Consider the following 15834-nt stretch of genomic DNA (forward strand, 5'->3'; position numbering starts at 1 on the left):
CCCATTGGCGTAATGTATTTTGATTTTTGTAGGTGGCGCTGTCGCGCCATTTTTTTTTTCCCCAATATGAAACACACATTTTAATTAATTTTTCACCGAACCTGAATTTTGGGCAAAGTTTGGTGAGTTTTCGACTATGTTCAGGGGGTCAAATTCCTGCTCAAAGAGCAGAAGAAAGAAGAAAGAAGAAAGAAAGAAAGAAAGAAAGAAAGCGAGAAAGAATAATAATATTTTTTACAAAAACAATATCGTCGCTTTCGCGACGATGTCATATTATACATTTTTGGAAAGCTTTCAACGATCCGCACGCATCCGTGGGGTTCCTGGGTGGATGACGAGCGCTTCGCGCTCGTCATCCACTATATACCCCCATTCACACTATATACCCCCATTCATTTTAATGCAATAATAAGTATAAAGGCCCCACACCTTCGGTGGGGGCTGTCACTGTTTTACACGGTGAGTTTACGGTTGACATGGGGACAGCGCTTCGCGCTGTTTTTGTGCGCTCCGCGCACTTAGGTTCAGTGCGCTGCGCGCACTGCGCTGTGATTACGATTACAATAGGCCCTTGCGACGGCAGGCCGCTCGGGCCTAAATATATAAAAAATCTTAGGTGAAACAACTGCAACCGCCACAGCTTTGTGCTAATTCCATCCATTTAGATTTAGAAGAGTTTGGAGAGACCAGTGTTAATTTTGTCGACTAAAATATTTAGTCTTAATTTTAGTCAAAGCGATATTTTTTCCGACTAAAATTGGACTAAAACTAAATTAAAAGTTTCTCATGAGACTAAAACTATGACTAAAATGTCCAGATATTTTAGTCGACTAAAATAAGACTAAATAAAAATGAAAAGGAGAGACTAAAATCAAACTTCGATTGACCGTCTGAAAGAGCCTCAGATCATTTAATTCTCTGCCAAAGGAGCAGCTCTGAGCGTTGTTCATGTGGAGCAGCTCCATGAAGCAGAGGAACAAGAATAATTAAAGCCGCAAGCGGCATCGAACGGCCCTCGCGGGCCGTGCCTCCTTTAGCGCCTCTATTGCCGCGTCAATGTAACCGTACCAAGGGCGCCAGCGAGGCCACACTGCATTTTATTGCCCTGATGTGCCATTAATCTTTTTCAGTAAACATCTGAGCTACATTTTTAGCCTCTCCATGTAAGCAATGGCTCAAGCCTGCAGAGGGCGCTAGCGCGCCCGTAATCTTTTTAATTTCACAAGTGGCATCAGACGACCCTAACGTGCCGTATTTCCATGACCACTGTCCACAAGCTCCGAACAGGGGGCGCTAACGCGCTGTAATGTTGTATAATGTGAGATGTATGTGTCAGCCCCATTGGATAACATGGGGGGCCCCGGGGGTCACCATGGCAACACCGTACAAAATACGATATGGGTCTCATTGGCTTTTTGGATCGGGACGCCATCAACTATTTTTGTACCGAATTTCATCCATTTCCGACAAACTAATTTTTTTCCCATAATGCATTTTTTCTTCTGCACCTGGAGGGGGCGCTATCGCGCCCAATGGCATTTTTTCCACATTTGTTGCGTCCAGGGGTGAAAGGTCAATAAAATGTATATTTCCGATTTTTAATCGGAGTTTGTTTGTGCGAATGGGAGCGATTTTTAGTTTTTGATGAATCGCAAAATACTTCGGAAAGATTGCGGCTTCGCCGCAAACGAACCATAAAACTTAGCCAAAAAATGTGGATAACTTTTGATGCCCCACATCTGGAGATGAGCTGGAGCGATTTTGAGCTCATTTGGTGAAACGCCCTAGGAGGAGTTCGTTAAAATGCGATGTCAGCGAAAACGCTGACTCAGCATTCTCAGGACTTCCTGTCAAAATGGCGGACTTCCGGTTTGTCAGGGGGCGTGGCCACAATAATATTTTTTTTTTGTCGTCACATGACGAATATCTGTACCGAATCCCGTCGCTCTACGACAAAGTTGACGTTGGCCCCGGTTGGTCCCGCCTCCATCGACGCAATGTATTTTGATTCACCATGGCAACACCGTACAAAATACGATATGGGTCTCATTGGCTTTTTGGATCGGGACACCATCAACTATTTTTGTACCGAATTTCATCCATTTCCGACAAACTAATTTTTTTCCCATAATGCATTTTTTCTTCTGCACCTGGAGGGGGCGCTATCGCGCCCAATGTCACTTTTTAACATTTGTTGTGTCCAGGGGTGAAAGGTCAACAAAATGTATATTTCCGATTTTTAATCGGAGTTTGTTTGTGCGAATGGGAGCGATTTTTAGTTTTTGATGAATTGCAAAATACTTCGTAAAGATTGCGGCTTCGCCGCAAACAAACCATAAAACATGGCCAAAAAATTTGGATAACTTTTGATGCTCCACATCTCGAGATGAGCTGGAGCGATTTTGAGCTCATTTGGTGAAACGCCCTAGGAGGAGTTCGTTAAAATGCGACGTCAGCGAAAACGCTGAGTCAGCATTCTCCGGGCTTCCTGTCAAAATGGCGGACTTCCGGTTTGTCAGGGGGCGTGGCCACAATAATATTTTTTATTGGTCGTCACATGACGAACGTCTGTACCGAATCTCGTCACTCTACGACAAAGTTTACTTCGGCCCCTCCCCCATTGGCGCAATGTATTTTGACTTTTGTAGGTGGCGCTGTCGCGCCATTTTTTTTCCCCCCAATATGAAACACACATTTTAATTAATTTTTCACCGGACCTGAATTTTGGGCAAAGTTTGGTGAGTTTTCGACTATGTTCAGGGGGTCAAATTCCTGCTCAAAGAGCAGAAGAAGAAAGAAGAAAGAAAGAAAGAAAGAATAATAATATTTCCGAGAAAAACAATATCGTCGCTTTCGCGACGATATCATATTATACATTTTTGGAAAGCTTTCAACGATCCGCACGCATCCGTGGGGTTCCTGGGTGGATGACGAGCGCTTCGCGCTCGTCATCCACTATATACCCCATTCACACCATATACCCCCATTCATTTTAATGCAATAATAAGTATAAAGGGCCCACACCTCCGGTGTGGGCTGTCACTGTTTTACATGGTGAGTTTACGGTTGACATGGGGACAGCGCTTCGCGCTGTTTTTGTGCGCTCCGCGCACTTAGGTTCAGTGCGCTGCGCGCACTGCGCTGTGATTGCGAATACAATAGGCCCTTGCGACGGCAGGCCGCTCGGGCCTAAATATGATTATAATGAATATTATAAATGCAAAGTCCACTAAATTAGTCTTAAATTTAGTCGACTAAATTGACATGCAATTTTAGTCGACTAAAACTAGACTAAAATCAAAACTTTTTTTTGACTAAATCTCGACTAAAATTAAATTACATTTTAAAGACTAAGACTAAAACTAAAATAAAATATGTTGTCAAAATTAACACTGGGAGAGACCAACTCTCTAAGACTCAGCTCATTTTGCCGCTGATTCCTATCCGAAGGAGCACAAAATTTAAAAGCCTTTTTCCCATTTCAGTCCTTAGGTTTGGAACTGAAAGGAGGATTCGATCTTGTGAACGAAGGCTGTAACCGGTGCTTGGCTTGAGAGTGACGTATGACTGTAAATACAAAGTAAACCATTCAAGTCTGTCTATGCTTCCACAGAAGAGGGATAAATACACTCGGCCGAGCGTCACACTGATACGCAAACAAACATTCAGTGGCTGAGAGTGGGCGTCTGAGCACCACAGTCAAGGCTACGACAGAGATAGTACGATTGTACAGCATGACTCAATATGATGAATAGTGATTTAATTATTTTATTCTGTAACAGTTCGGCCTCTTGTATCATCTTATCATATCTCTGTTTGACACGAGTAAGTGAGTAAATAGCAAAACAACATGGCCAAAAGCTCCAAAAAGTCGATTTTGCATGATGTAGGCCCTTTAATATTGACCATACCGGCAAAATGTTGGCACCGAGCCGATATTCCTCTGGGCAGATAATATTAGTCGGCTGATATATCAGTTAGGCTCTATTTGTAAAATATTAACTAAATCTCTTCGATGCCCAATTTGAATGTGAAAACAAGGTGTCCAAATGGGATTTTAAAAGTCTGAATGGCGCTTAATTTCAGACCTCTACCTGTTCAGTAACAAATACCTTTTTAATTAGCCTTTACACATTAGCATTTGATAGATATTATTACAAAAAGGTCATTCTATCAATTAGCCGAGCTCGTAATTAGTCTTTTCTTTAACCTTTTGCACAAAACCGTTTTGCTAGTTGTCGACCCGCACCTCGACTTTTCCATAATTCCTCTTGTGTATCGTCCTCCGCCGCCGCGACTGACGCGGCGGAGCGCGGCCCGAGCAGCACGGGTCTGATCTCGCGGCGGATGACAACAAAATCCTGGCAATAAAAAGACACGGCGGATGCGACTGTAGACGATGAAGCAGGAGCCAGATAGTGCTTTCGCTTTGCATGAGGTCAGGGCGCAGATAAGGCGGGAGAGAAACGAGCCGAGCCAAGCACGGAGCGCAGAGGGATGTCATCAAAAGGACAAATTAGGCACAGAACTACGTGGGGGCGACAGTCGCCTCTGACACGCGCCAGCGGTATTGGCAATATGTGAAATTACCGGCGCGTTTTCTTTCACAAAAGCCCTCCGCCGCGTGGTGTTTCTCATCAAGTCAAGGGTTGGCTGTTTTGCTTTGTGGAGCAGAAATAAAAAAAAGGCGTTGGGAGAGTGCTGCTCGCGTCGGCCTTTTGAGCACTTTCACCGGCTGCCAGTAACAAGTCGGGGGGGGGGAAAAGCTCTAATGCCGGGACGGGGCCGTGTGTGCGTGTGCCAGGGCCCGCCGCTCATCTGCAGTTTAGTAACAGAGAGGACAACAGAGGCCAGACTTAAGCCGTGTGGAAAACATGTGGGTTTGTAATGAAATAAGAGCTTCCAGTTCAGGCCCATTCATAAATTCAGATGAAAGTTGCTGTCAAAGCCCAGGCGTGATCCAAAAGTGACATGAACCTGCTCCCACTGCACTGCTAACTCTATATTATTATTGCAAAGTGTTGCTACAGTGGAGCTCATACAACTCATACAACCTAACCCTAAAAATGAGCTTCAGTCACGTGAAATGTTCCTGTTCTCAGTGTCAAAGATGGATTATTTATTGCTATGGAAGTTATAGTCTTCAGCACAGAGCGGGACAAGAACAGACTGAACAAGCTGGTCAGGAGGGCCAGCTCCGTCCTGGGCTGCCCCCTGGACTCTGTGGAGGAGGTGAGGGACAGGAGGGTGTTAGCCAAGCTCACCTCCATCATGGACAACACCTCCCACCCACTGCACGGGACTGTAGAAGAGCTGAGCAGCTCTCTCAGTGGCAGACTGAGACACCCTCAGTGCAGGACGGAGCGCTACCGCAAAGCCTTCATCCCCACTGCTGTCAGACTGTACAATAAGACTGTGAAGTAACGCCGACTGTAACAAGTGAATTTCTCCTTTGTGAGATTAATAAAGGTTTATCTTATCTTATCTATCTTATTCACATTCCATCACTTTGGACCCATGGATATTATGCATATTATTGAATGTAAAGCCTTGGTGCAAAAGGCTAGAGGGCGCAGGAAGAAATAATGAGCTGCTTTGTCGAGTCTTTGTCTTTGGTCATATAAACACAGTTTCCTGTTTACAGAAACCCGAAAATAGCAGCTTCTTGGTTATGAGAAATGTGGATTCCTTTAAAGCAGGGGTGTCGAACTCATTTGGGTTGTGGGCTGAAATCCAGCTTCCTCCGCGGGTCATGGGCTGCATTTAATGTAAACAGGAAAATACTATCGAGAAAACATCTTTCCAATAAATGAGTAATAATGAGAGTGATTTTTAATAGTGCTGATTTTACAGGACTGTAATAAATAATAATAACGGCTTACACTTGTATTGCACTTTACAAGCCTGTGTCACAAGTTTCTAAATGTGCTCCATAGTCTTTATTCATTCACTCCACACTCTGTGGTGGTAAGCTGCTGTTGTGGCCCATTTCCCACGTGGCTATAATGTGTTGTTTAGATACTATCTCTTATTCTGTCAGGTCCCTCTGCTGGACATGTGTGGAATTCTTTCCAGCCTAGTGGCTGGAATGAGAATACAGGTTATTTCCTTAAAAAAAATCATAACTCAACACAGGAATGGGCTAGACTTTAGAGACTTAGGAACTCATGCTCTACAAGTTGAAGGCCAGATGAAGTCATTGGGGCCGCCTGTTTGACGCTTAAGATTTAAAGGCTGCTGGTTTTCCTACCAGACTTGTGGAAACAGGTGTGTTCGCGATGGAAAACTATGAAAAAAAAACATACCAAGAGGCTCTAAGTGAACTCCATCAGGTCCCTAGTCCAGGTCAGTGCAATGACAGACCGAGGAGGAAGTTAACAAATTGGGGCCATCTAGCTTGTAGCCTGTCATTAGCTTTGTTTTGTTCTCTTCTCTAAGAGTAACCTCCGCTTTCTCGCTCACTCCAAACTTTCTTTCTGCTGCTCAATTAGCCTGCAGTGCCCGTGGACCCTTCTCCAGATCTGGTCAGGAGTGGACGATTTGCCTACTGGTCTTGTTTGGGGTTGTTGAGGAAAATCCGAGCACCTGGAGGACATGCAAACTCAACTATGTCACTGCGCCAACAACTTCTGGTGTCCTCAGAGGAAAATTTGTCATCTGCAATCGGCCAGGATTGATCCATCGAAGTAAAGATTTTCAGATATAGTTTGGCTCAGTTCAATTGAGTTGAGGACGTTTCTCCTCCATCTTCGGAAACGTCTTATCTCTCTCGTCTTCCAAAGTAAAGCTGGTTAAACAAACAAGCTCGGCCTCTTTAAGCCGTTAAACATCACCAGCGCAGCATTAGGAAAACTGATCAATTACCCACACACATTTCTACACATTCCCCCGGGGTTGAGTTCTATCAAACCTGTTTCAACATTTGCTATGGACCTGCTAAAATCGCCCAAATAATTCCCTAATGATTTATTGGCGTGAAAATCCTCTGCTTGTTTTAGCGATGACAAAACGCCAGCCGAGAGCCCTCCTCCCGCTCCTCCCGGCGGCTTTGGCTGCGTTTGTTTATGCTATAATTACGGATTGGCCCGAGCCGAGAGAACAGCGGCCCAGGGAGGGAGAGCGGAGCTGGAGAGGGGCCGCAGGACATATTGTGGACAATTTTGGTTTTGTGTGTTTGTTTTTTTCTTTCATTTGAAGAAGGAGGCCCCGGAAACACTGGAGATACAGGACTTTATATCAAGGCTGCACTATGTGAGGATAATGTGCAATGTTGGAAAAAGTCTTGGGTATAGGGAGATTTTACTGGACCATTTCATTATAAATTTGAGTTTGCACATTTTTCAGTTTGTTTTCTTGCATTAAACTGATTGTGGTGACTTTATTATGTCCGTAGATGCTGTTAAATGTAGGTTACTAAAGGACTTTGCTTGACCATTTTTACTGCACTTGTCGGACCCGATCTTGTGTTTCTAAGCCCAGACTGTAAACTCGCCTTTTACGCAGGCAGGTGGCGCTATGTGCAATCTTAAGCTTCATACCATGTGCTTGTGGTGTCTTGTTTCTGCTGCCCACTGCTCTGTAACCCCTTACGTAACAAAGGTAACAAAAATGCAACAAAAAAGTTTCGAAAATGTGATGAAAACGACAAACATGTGACAACAAAAACGAGGAAAGAGCTTCGGCCTTAGCTTTCAAATGAGGCGTTAAACTGGCCTATAGGCTGTACGTTCTCAGGCAAGAAGCTTTTAGATTTAGGTAATGCTGAAATAGAGAAAATGTGGATTAATACGAGTGCTAGAGAAGGACCCATCATCATGTTATCTCTCTCTCAGGAGATGGACAGTGTTTAAAGCAGTACAAAGTAACTCATGCCCCTAGAGGCCATAAGCGCCACTGCAGCTGTCGTAGCATGTTGCGTTTTTTACTCATTAATTGTCCGTGAGAGTAAATACTACGCTGACTGAAAAAAAAGGGAGAGAGGGATATTGTACATCCAATTACACAATGGAAGTCATTTTTTTTCACTCAAACTTGCCTGTAAATACTGTTTAAGTGGTGCTAGCCCACTGTTAGCTTTGCCCGTTAGCCTGTTAGCCTCTTCTTTGTGATTCCATTAGTGTGTATTGGGGACTCCGGTCCGGTGGCAATTGTGGTTTTCTGGCCAGAGACACCAGGGGGAGATGAAAGACCCCCCAATCATCCCACTAACACTTGTTTACTTGTAACACATTTTTCTTTGGTACCGCTTTAACTCACAGTGGGAGAAGTAGTTCATGTTTCACAGCTTGTCCGGCAAAAGCTTAATAACATGCGCGAGGTGAAGCTAATATAAGAAGAGCAAAGAGAAGGAGCCCGTTGTCGTCAGCCACGCCTCAGCCGACACCTTTTTTTTCTCTAAGCCACGCCCTCAGGCGCTGTCGTTGATACGCAAGATGCCTACTTCGCCTTGGGCAGTGCTGTTGTTGCGCCGTATGTGCTCACAAATGTTTTGTAGCCTTTGTATTGCACTTCATGTCTGTAACTGAAAGGTTTATTGTCATTTTAAAGTACCACATTGTCTTGTAAATTGTGTAGAAAGGCCCAACCAGGGACAGGAGTATTTGTGTTAATTGCATTGTTCCTGATAGATACATATATACTCCTTTTTTTTTGCTCAAAAGTGGCCGTATATGTATACCCTAAATATATCCATTAATTAATCTGTTTCTCTTTGCAAATGTTAAAATAGATAAATATATAGATTCTTTAACATTCCTGACATTAAAACTATAGTAATAGGGCGTTAAAATGGCGTTCAAAGACTCTTTTTCCTCTTGTTTTTGTCCTGATTCGCTCTCGATCTTGTTCTTGAGGTCATTTTCTCATGAGGTTTTGAAAGGTTTGAGAAAACATGGCTCGAAGTTAAACACAGCGGCTCCTTACAAAAGGAATTTACAACATGAAAAATACGGAGCACGGTTTTAAAGTCACCGGATCCCTGGCTAAAAGGTCGGCCATATTGTCTCATTCCCCGCTTTACAAATGGCGCGGGGGTCGGGGATGGTTTTGGTGCGCGGCCAAAAGCCCGAGCCGTTCGGGATATTATCGGCCCATTGTCCTGACGCGAAGGTGAACACGACGCTTTGTTTGAGGCACTTAGAGCGAGCCGTGTTTTCGATGAAGGAAAATAATAGCAACATCTGTTTGGGAGAATAAGGCCGTGATCGGGGGGGGGGGGGGGACCTCGGCGTGAAAAGGTCCGGAGGAATTTGGGAAAGTGTCGATTATTGCTTGTAAAAAGTTTTGCTGTTTCATTTGAACAAGAGGTGGAGAAATTAGTGAGAACTATTCTTCTTTGAATGGCAAGGCAAGGCAACTTTATTTATACCGCGCATTTTTATACACAAGGCAACTCAATGCGCCTACTTTAACCTATATTCAACCAAGTGCAAATATAAATATAATGTCAATTGAACAATCCTTAAACACTTTTACACTTTTAAACATACACATTTTTGCCGTTCAATAAAATTCACTTGTAGCCGATTTTTGATTTTTTGATTTTTCTAACAATCTTATCTAAAGGAGAAAATTCAGAAAAATTACTCTTTTGAGCTTTTAAATGTGCTGTTCTCTCGTCAAAAACACACCTGGAATATTTATTTATGTATTTATTTAAGCGGGACAACACACATTAAAGGGACTAGACACAAGTTTGCCATTTTATGCTCACTACTGCCACCTCAGGTCATACGTGTAACTGCACCTTCTATATTAAGCTCGTGCATGACGGCACTTCGGACCCGAACTAACAACTTCTTGAGTGACAGTGCAGAATTATAGAGGCAGTTGTGGTGAACAGGTCTGAGCTCATTCTACACATTAGGACATGGCTGGAACATGTAGGGGGAGGAAAATACATACATTTTTAAACCCAGTATAGTCCCTTTAATGAACAAACATATGCAAGCAAAACTGCTAATTTACATCTGTAGTCCCGAGGCAGGTCCCACAAGTAAAACAATGCATGATAACACAATATAAAAACTATACAAGTGACATTTTAGTTAAAATGAGCGCATGACTGGTGGTGTTTAAGTTGTTTGTTTGAAAGAGCTGTAAGTCAGATATTCTCTCATGGCTGTTCCAAGACTGACGACCTCTGATGGACATCACAGTTTGTCCAAATGTTGTTCTTCTGTGTGGGATCTCAACATCCGCTCACTGCTTCAGGTTTAATGTAGTCAGAGAGTGGGGGATGGGGCAAGACCACAAAGTGCTTTGTGGCAACCGTTTTTATAATGTATGAAAATTGAGCATTTGGGGCCCGATCTTGTGCATCAAAACGGAGACGATAGCGTGACATTTTGTGCTCAGTCGGAGCACTTTGTGATCTTGCCACTCCAGACTTAGCGCATTTAAGTGGGTGGAGACACACATTTTCCTCCAACCAGATCAACTCCGCGTCCAGGAGAGTGGTTGTGTGGGAGTGGGGGTGAACATGTGCTTTTGTTTTGCTTCGCGTTCACGCCGAGCGCGGCCGATCCGCGCCACAGCGGACGCTGTAGCTCTTTTTCTCTCAAGACGTGAACATCGTTTAGCTCACGATGGGTAAATAAAGTTTTTAGTTTGACCAGTGAGAGCCTAAGGCTTAAGAAAGAACTCAAGACAGCGCAATGTAAACGAGGAAGTGAAAGTCAGCCGTGTTTCCATCAGTGCAGTCACCTCCTCTTGTGACGCCCCCTCACAGGTGGCGGAGGCGAATGGCACATATAGCGCCGCCACTCGGAAAATAATTTGCCAAGAGCCTGCGCCGCCCCGTGCGCCGCCACAAGATCTGGCCCTTGATGTTTTTCCAGGATATTGCAGTGATGATTCGAACAAGGCTTTTGATTTGTATGGACTTTTTGAACAGGAGGTTTGATATTTGTTTCTCCGGTGATTGACCAGGTTGTAATACAGTAATCTAATATAGTGTTTCACATTCACACTTTTCACTACCTGCTCCCTTTGGTTGTTTATTATTCTTTCTAAACTGTATTTTAGCCTGAATAGACTGAGAAAAAAGCAGCGATGAGAAAGATTTATTGACATCAATATTTTGGCGATCAGACCCTGGCAGTAGACTTTGATATATGGATTAAAGTTAGTATGGATGGGTGGGTTAGCGTTAGGGATGTCTCCCCCGGAGCCTGGACACTGATGGTTGTATTGGAGACCAGTGAAGGATGAAGCAGGATGAAGCCGTGCATAGAAGAGGCGTTGAAGGGGTGGAGGTGGGTCCCAGCACTGGGAAGTGGACGGGCCATGAACGCTGGAGCTTAAACACAGGACCGAGGACGATAAGTGGCTGTGATGAATTTACGCATAGACTTCATTTCCTACACTTTTTTTTTTACATCATTGGGAACACAAAACCTTACTCTGCAAAATCAAACACCGACCCCTCATTCTGAATGTTTTTTGCTCCATTTCTTTCATTTGAACAATCCATTTCCTCCACTTGTCTACTGTTGGCTTGTTTTTTGTTTGTTTGCCAGTGTGTTAAGAGATTGGTTATACTTAACTCCACAAGACCTATAGCCCCCGCCCGCGGGGGCTAGCCCCCTGGTGGTACAATGTAACGCTCGTATCTTGCTACCGCTTCCACCCACACACGCTTATCATACGTCAAAATGTCGAGCAGAGACGCCTCTACAAAAGTATCCACTTCAAACTCAAATCAATCTAACACCGCTCAAACCCCAGGCAATAAAGCACACACATGGCTAGAACGCACCTTTTGACCAAGTACTAATATCTGAGGGCTGACATCCCACAATACGAACAGCAGCACACAAAGCTATACAGCAAACGAAAGCTAACAACTCACTGAATCGATAGGTGTAAAGCTTGTTAGCACAGCACTAAACGTTTTCAGCAGAGCCCACATCAAACTGCAGAAAATCCACCAGCAAAAGAAAATAAAACATGCAATTGCTGACTTACTTTGGCTGTTTTTCGTCCGCGGTAAAACTTTTACTCCCAAGCCTGTACTCCGGGTGCTCTCCGTGAAAACACTGTTTCATGGACGCCATGTTGGGTCTGCTAGCCCCCGTCAAAATGGCACAGCGAGCCAACGCGCTAAAACTGTGACTCACACTAGCTCTCGCTGTGTCTATGTTTGCTCACCTGTAATTCGCCAAAGCTGCTGTCCGTCACAGCATGGGTGATCTCATTGGGTGCAGACGAACGTCTGCTTTCAGGGGACATATCGACGTCCGTGATTGGTTGAAATTTCGCAGTGTTAGCAGGCTGCGTAAAGAGGCCAGTTCAGTCCACTCTTTACGCGCAGAGCGCATGACGCACGGGGAAGCGGCAGAAGAGTATTTTCGAACAGATTTTTTTACATTTTATCACCACACCATGGCTTCTAGAGGGAAAAAGAGGGTGTACACGGCTGAGGAGACACGGGCTATTGTTCTTGGTGAGATGGAGTTTGAACATACTTTTGATGATTCGTCTTCTGACGAGTCCGACCTGTTGGAGCCAGCCAGCGGTTCAAATTACGAGTATCCACCAGATGAGAGGTAATTGTTTTCTTCTTTTAGTATAAATTTTACTGACAGAACAAAATGCACAGACAAGTGTATTGCTATTTTGTGGGAGTACTAGTTTGTCATGCATGATTTGTAAAGTGCTATTTGTGTTATTATTTATATTTATATTTTATTATTTATTATTATTATTTATTATATATCTGAACATATATTTTTGTATTATTTATTCCTCAGCAGTGATGATGATGGCAAACAAGAGTCTGGTGTGCCAAGCAGACCTTTATCACCACAGCCAGGTCCATCTGGAGTGCAGATGGACCTGGCTGCTTCGACAAGGTGAGGGTCTAATTTGTTTTGTAGTACTTAGCATAAACTCACACATTGCAAATGAGTCATTGTCTATAACGTGTGCATTTTGCAGTGCTGGAAAAGAAAGTCTGCCATCTCTACAGTCAACACCTCAGGAAGGAGCAGTGCACAAAAGGGCGAGACGTGTATTGTCCAAAAGGCAGAGGTGATTATTGACATTGTTGTTGTTACAGTATACAATAGACTGTTTGCAAATTAGTGACTGTCTGTCTTCCTGCTGCAGTATGGCTCCAGACACATTCACACCTTCAACTGGGCAAGGTGTGAGTTCCTCTCACAGCAGTGGTGGTGGGGAGGAGGAGGAGGAGGAGGAGGAGGAAGAAGAGGAAGAAGAGGAAGATGAAGATGAGGATGAGGAGTACCAGCCGCCCTCTGCCCCAGTGTCAAGAAAGTCCAAAAGGCTGTCGTCCGCAGAGCAGAGGTAAGCGTTGGAAAAGCTGCCTGCAACTGATTGCATACAGATGCAAATTAGTGACTGTCTGCCTTTTGTTTTTCAGTGCTCCTTCAAATACACAAAGTGTGTCTGCCCCCCCCTCCAAGGAAGCCACTGTCAGGCCCCGAAAGGCACTCTCCAAGAGCAAGACGGGGAGGAAGAGAACAGGTCCTGCTGCCACAGTATCTGCTCCTAGTGATCGGTGGAAAAATCGTGATGAGGAGGACACTGCACCCAATCCACGCCGTTTTGTTCCAGCGAGAGACACAGGGCCTGTTTTGGACAAAGACGCTTCATGGACAGTCCTGCAGCTTTTCCAGCTGTTTTTTGCCAGTGCCACGGTGAAAACAATTATTGGAAACACAAACATTCATGCTGAAAGGCAAAAGGAGGCAGGAAAAAAATACAAATGGACTCCATTGACTTTGAGGGAGTTTTACATTGTCCTGTCTATACTGCTGTTCACTGGACTTGTCAGCGCAACCGCAAGACACGATTATTGGAGGACAGATTTCCCATATGGTTTCCCATTCCCAAGGAACAAAATGTCCCGGGACCGGTTTTTAGCCATCATGTGGTCACTGCACCTCAGCAACCCCCTGGAAGACGAGGACAATGAGCGCAAGAAGGGCACACCGCAGTACGACAGGCTTTTCAAAATCAAGCCACTTTACACGGACATTGTAACAGCTTGTCAGTCATTTTATCATCCGCACAAGTGCATTTCAATAGATGAGCGTATGGTTGCATCCAAAGCGCGAAGTGGAATGAAACAGTACCACAAGGACAAACCGACCAAATGGGGTTATAAATTGTACGTTCTGGCAGACTCCACAAACGGATATACTTGGAACTTTTTTGTATACACCGGCAAGAGCAACACTGTTTCCGAACATGGACTAAGTTACACCTCAGTCATGGATCTGATGTTACTCCCCGTACTTGGCTCAGGCTACACCGTTTTTGTGGACAATTTTTACACTAGTCCAGCCCTGTTCAAAGACTTGTCAAAGAAGAAAACGGGTGCCTGTGGCACAATAAGAAAAACTCGTTCTGGTTTCCCCAAAACTACATTGAATGACCTCCCAAAGAAAGCAGCGAGGGGTGAAATAAGATGGATTCGAGAGGGCCCACTGCTATTTGTGAAGTGGATGGACAAACGGGAGGTCACGATGTGCACCTCTGTTCATGGTGCATACAGTGGGAAATCGGTCAAGCGAAAGGTCAAGGAGCAAGGCCAATGGAAGACCGCACAAGTGCCCTGTCCCGATGCTGTGGTGGATTACAACAAGTCGATGGGCGGTGTTGATTTATCTGACGCCCTTATTGGCTACTACTCTGTCCTCCACAAGACAATGAAGTGGTATAAAACATTCTTTTACCACTTCCTGGACATCGCAGTGGTAAATGCCCATATAATACACACGGACCTGGTTGAACTCAAGGCTGATGGGACAAAACCACTCACACAAAAGAAGTTCCGGGAGAAACTGCTTGTGGAAATGGTCCAATTTGCAGATGCTGAGGAGACCCCTGAGGAGACCCCTGAGGAAAGGCCAAATACCTGCATGCCAGTGTATTATGGGGAGGATGCCACGGCCCAGAGAAAGTACTGCAAGAGATGCTTTGATGCAGGGGACAAACGAGTAAAGACCCCTGTGTACTGCAGGAAGTGTCAGGTACCTCTGTGTCTGACAGCCAAAAAAAACTGTTATGTCGCCTGGCATGATGCTCGGTGAACTTTTTGTTTTATTTTACTTTTTATTACATTTGTGTGTGTTTTTGCTATATATAGTTTTTATAAATAAAGTGTGCTGAAATATATAAATTTTGTCTTTACTTTTTTGGGGAAAAAATAGCATTTTTATGACCAAATATGTAAAAGCATCCTAAATTTTCATTTTCATTGAGATATTCCATATTTCAAATTTTGTGCCAAACTGTGCCAAACTGTGCCAAAATGGCACAGTTGGTCTCCGCCTGGATTTTTTTACATTCTAAGCCTGTAAAACTGTAAAATTCTTTGTTGAATAGGCACCAACTTTGCTCCAAATGTTCATGACAGGATTTACTTACAATTTAGGTTGCAACTTTGCTTGTTTACTGTAAAAATAAGATGTTTTGCTCCTTTTTTTCTGTTTTTATTAGGCGGAAATCAAATTTGTTGAGAATGGACCACAATTTTCCTTGCCCACAATTATTTTCTTCCAAAACTTCACATCCACAACATCCACAAGCCCCAACAGCCCAGCTGTGAACAAAATTTGCATTTTAAACCTTGTATAAGGCTTTTAATTATGAAAAGTATGGGAATACTATTTTCGGAAAAGTGAGATAAATAGAGGGTATGAGGTTAATATTCTATGAGAGAATTATCTTCTTTTCATCATGGCAATTTTTTGAATCCATTTTCAACACATTTGTCACTGTTCTACCACATGTCGTCCCCTCTTTTGCCAGCAGAGGGAGCTCCAGGCAAATTCTAACAAACCCACTCTCTCACTTATCTTTAAA

General features: G+C 43.9%; 1 protein-coding gene across 1 annotated transcript in view; it reads left to right on the plus strand.

Annotated features, from left to right (window-relative positions):
* cadm3 (cell adhesion molecule 3) overlaps positions 1-15834 on the plus strand; it is a gene marked incomplete at its 5' end in the record, with an annotated part of 225403 nt that overhangs the window by 100287 nt on the left and 109282 nt on the right. The gene's annotated exons all lie outside the window — the stretch shown is intronic.

The sequence above is a fragment of the Gobius niger genome (genome assembly GCF_951799975.1).
Source record: "Gobius niger genome assembly, chromosome: 8".
In the NCBI taxonomy this organism is placed as follows: domain Eukaryota; kingdom Metazoa; phylum Chordata; class Actinopteri; order Gobiiformes; family Gobiidae; genus Gobius; species Gobius niger.